Consider the following 6,615-nt stretch of genomic DNA (forward strand, 5'->3'; position numbering starts at 1 on the left):
CATCTCCTCAAAGTATGATGCTTTTTTCCTTCCATAGTAAACAGGGCAGCTCAAATACGTGAATGGGAATGAACCCTGTCTGATTCATGTAATTCTCCACAATCTAATACCCACTATTAATGGTGTGTTATCTTGAAGATAGAAAACACTTTTGTTCAAATTGATCATTTATCCTGAAATTTTTTCATACTCCCTTAACACCCTCATCATTTTGCTAACCAACTTTCTTTCCCCTGAACTGAATAGAATAGTGTCATCGGCATAGGGAAAATGATTTATTGAAGGGCTCCATTTAGGTACACCATATCCTTTGAAATCCACATCCTCCAGTAGCTTGTTTAATCCTCTCGCCAATACTTCTGCCGCTATGATAAACAATGTAGGTGAGAGAGGATCCCCTTGCTTTACCCCTCTCGGGGACCGAAAGAAACCATAAGACCTTTTGTTAACTAAGATTGAGTACCAGTTGTTGGAAATAAGTCTCCACACCATGTCTATGATAGTTTCTGAAAAACCAAATCTTCTTAATACTTTAATCAGAAAGAACCATGATACTCTATCGTAAGCTTTGGCCATGTCCAATTTCACCACCACATTATGATTCTTTTTTCGCTTGTTAATGTCCCTTATTATCTCTTGGGCTAACAAAATATTCTCAGTAATGTTTCTCCTTTTAACAAAACCCGATTAATTCTTAGAAATCATCATAGGTAACCATTTGGTGATCCTTTCGTGAAGTACCCTAGAGATTATCTTGTTGGCAAAAGTACTTAGGCTGATCGACCTAAGATCTGTGAAGCTACAAACATGTTCCTTCTTAGGAATCAACACTAGGTTAGTATGAGTTATGAACCTAGGAAGTTGTTGTCCACAGAAGAATGCGACCATCATTCTTTGTATATCTTCCCCAATAATACTCCAACAGCTTTGGAAAAACATACTCGAAAAACCATCAGGACCACCCGTACTTTCTCCATTAAGGGAGAATACCACTTCTTTGATTTCCTCTTTGCTTGGAATTCTTCCCATCTCCTCGTTCTGCTCCGTTGTAATCATTTTAGGAATTAGTTGGAGCATGTCATCTGAATCATGTCTATAATTCTCCCTGAATTGCCCTTCAAAAAACAAGACTGCCTTAGCTCCAATATCGTCAATCGTTTTTACCATATCCCCTTGGGCATTTTGGATCTCTATTATGTTTAGCTTCTTCCTTCTCCCTTTCACATAATTATGAAAGAATCTGGTATTTTTGTCGCCTTGTTTAAACCATCTCATCCCCGACTTTTGTTTCCAGTACTCTTTCTCTATATGCAGATATTTCTTCAACTCAGCTTCAACCCTGCTTAAAATCTCTCTATTGTACACTCCTTCACATTTATCTCATCCTCTAGTGTTGCTATCCGCCGGAAGATATCCCCAAAGGTCTCCTTACTCCATTTTGCTAACACTCCTTTTATCTTCTTGATTTTTGCCTGAAACACCATGAATGGACAACCCACAAACTCCACATTCCAACTCTCTTCAATGATCTTTTTAAAATTTGGATGTTTAGTCCAAAAAATTTAGAACTTGAAAGGTCGAGTTATTATTTCCTCATTAGAGTTGCATGAAACATGTAACGGAGCATGGTCTGACCCTTGTCTCACCAAATGTAGTACTTTGCTAGAAGGTAGGATATTTAAAAATTCTTGATTACAGAATACTCTATCCAATCTGTTAAAGATACAAGCCCCTTCTATCCTACCATTCCACCACGTATATTTACTACCCGAGAACTTCAATTCAGATAGCACAAAATTGTTTAAACACTGATTGAAATCCACAGCCTCGAGTTGGGTAAAGTGTAACCCTCCTTCCTTTTCTTCAGCATTTCGAATTACATTAAAGTCACCTACAAAGAGACTTCTTGCGCTAAGTTTTCCAGTTCTTCCTAGAGTTCCAGCCTATGAAATGAGTCACATCTAGCATAGACAAAAGTAATCACTATTTCAACATTGTTTTTGATCAGTTTCATGGTCAGTTGTTGCATATTATCTCTAATTACTTCTCCTGACCACTCATTGTCCCACATAACCCATATCTTTCCTGAGAAATTACAGTAACCATTCTTGAAACCCAATTTTCTTTTGTATTGTTCTAACTGTTGTGGTCCTTGAAAAGGCTCCATTAAAGCTATAAAATTGTATTTATGCCTTCTATTCAAGCCAATTAATCCCTCAAAAGCTTTTTGAGTTTTAACTGACCTTATATTCCAGAAGATTGCTTTCCCAATCATTTCATAACTATCTTCTAGTCTATCATTATTGCACCTTGTTTTTACTTGAAGAGGGAGTGATGGTGCACACAACTTATTGCGTTTTGCTCCATTCTCCAAGTATTTGATTTGTCTTGGGGATAAGTCTCCATCCCGACCTATCGCTTGTATATTCTCCCCAATGTCTTTATCTTCCTCTGTATCCTTTCTCTGTATCATCTCCTCCACTGTTAACTCTTGTAGGTCAGGAATACTATTGTCTCCCCTCTGCAGTGCTTCGTCATGCTCATAGGGATCTCTCCCCCCGCTATTCTGATCAACCTGCTTGTTCTCTACCTCATCTATCACCTTGTTGCTACTTCTTGCATCATCCTCATTCTCATTATTCCCTCTTTTATCCACCATATGAGAGCCAAGTGGTATCTGACTTTTTACTGTCTTTTATTGAATTGTTTATACTTTCCTCATTGTTGCTCTTTGTCCCACTATTCTCTAAGTGATGTTTTTTCACACCAAAGGTCTCTTCCACCCACTATTTTGTCTCTCTCCCTTTGATATTCACAGGTTGTATCTCTTGTATATCACTTGCCTCATCCTTCTTTGATAAAGCTTCAAATTTGTTCCTAGTGCTCACCACATTTTTTTCCAGTTGAGTGCCCTTTTTGTTCCACACTTATTCCCCTTTTCATTTTACTTTTCTTCTCCATCCCGCTCCATTCTTTTGTCTTTGTGCCTTGAATTGTTCCTGATCTTTGTTATCGTTATGTTCCGCACTCTTCTTCTTCTGAATAGCATCACCATCATGTAGTTCTTCTTCCTTATTCTTCTTCCCTCCACTCTCTCCTCCCTCCTTTGGATATAGCTCTGGGTGAATGATATAACATTGTTGTTCATTATGTCCTTGTATTTTACAACTTTGGCAATATTTTGGTACATAATCGTACTTGATTTTGATCCACTTTTCACATATCTTTCCTGATTGCCTTCTAAGACCCACATTGATTCTTTTTGGGAATTCACTTAGAAGATCGACTTCCACCTTCACCCTAGCGCAACTAGGTCTCGTTTGATTTTTTGTTGCCAAGTCCACTTGAAGCGGCTTTCCAACCGCAGCTGCCAAAGAAAATATCGCTTCCTCAACAAAAAAATTAGGAGGTAGTGATGGAAAGGAGATCCATGCAATAGCTGTAGATGTTTCCTCTAATGGATCAAACATGGGATCCCACTTCAAAGTTCTCATTGGATATGACCACTCTTTGTGCATTAAATAAAAGCTGGTTTTGATAGCATGTTTACATAGTCCTCCATACACGATGCTCTCATCAACACATGTATGTTGCTCAACAGTCCTATGTTGCATTCGCCTTTCAATTCGCACTGTTTTGGAATGATTTTCCTCAGATCTTGGATGTCAGGCCATCCATATGAGAATTTCCCAATTACTGCATATTCCAGATTCTCCTGGATGATCATTTGTTCTACCTCTTCCTCTTCCCAAATTATTCTTGGTTCACCATGTAAATAAGCAATGGGATTCATGGGAATTGTCTTCGCGACAGTCTGTACTGGCTTCAAAGTTGCTGCATAATTAAGTTTGATTAGTTTTGGGTGTAGATAAACCCCAGTGGGGGGTTGACCGGGTGAACTGGTGGCCATAGCCATCGAAAATTGGTCGGAGGTGAACAGGTTTAAGATGGCGGCTAGCTAGAGAGTGGATATAGAGGAAATCCCTCTTATATATATATACATGCTTATATGCATGAACTCTCAAACTTGAATGTTGAATTACTATAATACTCCAATTAAAAATACTTAATTTATTTTAGTTATTAATTTAATTAATTTTATTATATTGAAAGTAGATACCTTTTGAAATTAAAGGATTGTGACTTTTTCAATGAGTTGTAACTTTTCCGAAGGGTTGTGACTTTTTTGACGAGTTGCGACTTTTTTGACGAGTTATGACTTTTTCAATGAGTTGTGACTTTTCCGAAGGGTTGTGATTTTTTCGAAGAGTTGTGGTCTTGCCTTTTCTGATAAGTTATGCCTTTTTTAAAGGGTTGTGACTTTTTCGATAAGCAGTGACTTTTCCAAAAGGTTGTGACTTTTCGGATAAGGCACAATTAACATCTATTCATACTAATATTTGGTAGCTATAAATAGATGGATTTCCTCACACTTTTAAACTACAATTTCTTTAAGTTCTCTACTCTTCTTCTTGTTAAAAAATCTCTAGTATTATTTGCAAAAATTGATCAAGTTCGAAATTCAATAAAAATCGAGGTACCTCATAAGAAAGAGTTGGTGAAAAAATTGTAGCAAATCATTCATCAATTCACACTTGTATTTTTTTCTTACCATATTCATGAGTTAACAATGACGGAAAGTTGTGGGAGAGACAATACTATTAAAAAGATATGAAAAAAGGCATATGATTTGGGTAAGATATTTCTTCTTTGTTTTTTTATTTTTTATTCTTTTCCCTCAAACGAAGGAGTTTCTTCCTAATTTTGCTAAAACAATGGGTATCAACGTAGTCCATTGAATTATTAGTTTTGATGTTAAATTCACTATTTCAAAAATAGATTTTCACTTTTACTTATAATATGATAACATAGCCATGATAATAATTATTTTTTAATAGATATGTATGTAAAAATTAATGAAGAAAGTAAAATGTTGGTGGCAAGAGATTTAAATCAAATGGGACACTAAAGTGAATTTAGCATGAACATATATTTTCGTCTTCCTTCGTCATTGACTATGTATTTTTCCGTATAAATTTTTTACTCCTTACTAGCTATATAAAAATAGATAAGAAAATAGTGATTGATCATAAAATGAGCTTAAATTAAATTAATGATTCTATAAATAATACTTTAAATGTTATTCATCTATCAATTTTTACTATTGAAAATTTTAAATATTTTATATCATGATACGACTTTTATAAGATACTAGATACTTTCATTAGACAACAACTATATGATATGTATGCGGCAGAAAAAAGGAGAAGACTACAATTTCACAAAGATAAGGTAGAAACTTAATAAAATGAAATATTTTTCACCATATGTGATGTTATTCATATATTAATATTAAATTATTCTACTGAAGTATATATAACCATCATTTATGATAGCAACCAAGTATACTTTTTTGGTAAAATTACCTCTCTATGATAGCCTTACTTAAATATTAATTGAGTAATAATATTTTGTCAAAGATATGTTGCATATAAAGATAAAAGAATGAAATACTTATGGTAATCCTTATTAGTGGCATGCACATATTAAATTTCAAGTATGAATCTTTAAGACAAAATTTCTACTTAAATGGTGTACATCATTTATGTTCATAACCTCAAGAGGAAAGGCTATTGGTGACATTTTTTGAATGGATATTTTTCTTCTACTTTGTTGGTTAGATTTGTTTACAAAATTGAGTTAAGTAAGAAATAATATTATTAAAGAAATGTCACTTTCTCCCATATTTAAACTTTGAATGTATTTTGAAATGTTTTAATGATATCTGGTCATTTTGATCTCAAAATACAAGTTACTCTATAACAATATGTATTAATAATTTAAAAACACTTGTCCTATGTTTGTTCAACTATAATTATTTACTAAAAAGTTTTAATTTAGTAATATTAATTCTATTTTACAACATCATATACTATATATATGATACACACGTGCAACACACGTGCCGTAAAACTAGTATAAATAAATATATATATATATCAAAATCATTGCATCTTAGTAATTTATGTATCATATTTATTGATTTCACAAAAAAAATTTATTATACATAAAGTACAACAAATGCATCAAAATCATTGTATCTTACTAATTTATGTATCATATTTATTGAATTGTCACTATCATGCAAACAAAAGAGCATGGATAACATTTTTTGATGAATATATTTGTTGGTTTGACCACAAAATGCATGGTACACGAGTTTTTCTTATGGTAGATAATTGTCCAACCCATACTAGAAATATTGAAGGACTACAAAATGTAGAGTTGTTTTTATTGCCGCCCAACATGACATCCAAAATGATAATAAGAGCTTTCAAGGTGTATTATCGTAACAAGTTTTATCGTAGGATATTAAAAGGCTATGAAGTGGGACAAACTGATCCAGCAAAGGTTAATGTTTTGGATGCTATCAATTTTGCAATAACTGCCTGGACAACAAATGTTCAGCAATAGACAATAGCAAATTATTTTCGACACTGTAAAATTCGTTCGGGGATGCAATCTTAGAGAATTTGAATGAACCTACTTGTGAAAACATCATTCAAGAACTTGAGGTCATGATTGATGATCTCGATTACCACAATAAAATGGATG

This window comes from Solanum verrucosum, unplaced genomic scaffold, assembly GCF_900185275.1.
Source record: "Solanum verrucosum unplaced genomic scaffold, falcon-dt-bn FXZP01000035.1, whole genome shotgun sequence".
Lineage (NCBI taxonomy): Eukaryota > Viridiplantae > Streptophyta > Magnoliopsida > Solanales > Solanaceae > Solanum > Solanum verrucosum.